General features: G+C 71.6%; 1 pseudogene; it reads right to left on the minus strand.

The window, feature by feature from the left end:
• Positions 1–604: 604 nt before the first annotated feature.
• Positions 605–723, minus strand: LOC111735807 (annotated as a pseudogene).
• Between the last annotated feature and the right edge of the window lie 250 nt (positions 724–973).

Genomic DNA, 973 nt, shown 5'->3' on the forward strand with positions numbered 1-973 from the left:
TCAGGTTCCGCCGACTAAAGGCGACCAGCCAGCGCCAGCTGCTCTAAACCACCGCGGGCCTTGGCCGGTTTGCGGCAGTGCCGTAGGTCTGGGTGGGCGCTCCTGCAACCCGGGACTGCCCAGGCCCTGGGCCGCTCGCCTCCCCAGTCTTGGCCTCTCGGCATGACCGCGGCCCGGGCGTGCCCTGCCATCCCCTCGGCCACCTGGGCACCTAAGCAGGTGCGGCCCTGCCAAGTCCCGGCGGGTTCTGACCCAGACCCACCCCTCCCCGCCGTGGCCGAGCACGACATGCCCAAAACTACACGGAGCCACCGGCGACACCACTAGACGAAGCTTTGGCCCGAGGCCTCGCTCTCCGCCCTTGGGGCTCGGCCCCGCGGAGCTCAGGAAGGCAGGGCCCGGGCATTCAGAGGAAACAGCCTATAGCTGGCTGCAGGAGCGCAGGTGAGGGCGGACAGTGGCGCGGGGCGCACCGACGTTCGTGCTGCCGTTGGACTCGGGCGCCTGCCCGGGACCCCCAAGACGGCGAGCGAGCGAGAGGGCGGGGACCCGGGGCGCGCAGGGGCACCCTGGCTGGAGGGCGACAAAAAGAGGGGGCGGCAAAAGCCTACGGCACCCGGTAATCCCAGGCGGTCTCCCACCCAAGTACTAACCAGGCCCGACCCTGCTTAGCTTCCGAGATCCGACGAGATCGGGCGCGTTCGGGGTGCCATGATCCTTGACGGAAGGAGTTGTCGCCTTCCACCACAAGAGCCCGAGCCTGCCTCCCGGGCGCCGGAGTGGTCCGCGCTTGCACCGCACGACCTGGAGAGGGGGGCGTTGCGGGGGATGGGCGGGTAACGGGGTTGCGGTGGCGGGGCGGGGGCGGGGGGTGCGGGTTCCGCGGGCCGCGCAAAAGCCCCGCGGGTCTTGGCCGGTTTGCGGCCTGGCCGATGGACCGGGCGGGCGCTCTCGCATCCCGGACCCGCCCGGG

This window comes from Pteropus vampyrus, unplaced genomic scaffold (genome assembly GCF_000151845.1).
Source record: "Pteropus vampyrus isolate Shadow unplaced genomic scaffold, Pvam_2.0 Scaffold1000009356, whole genome shotgun sequence".
NCBI classification, from domain to species: Eukaryota; Metazoa; Chordata; class Mammalia; order Chiroptera; family Pteropodidae; genus Pteropus; species Pteropus vampyrus.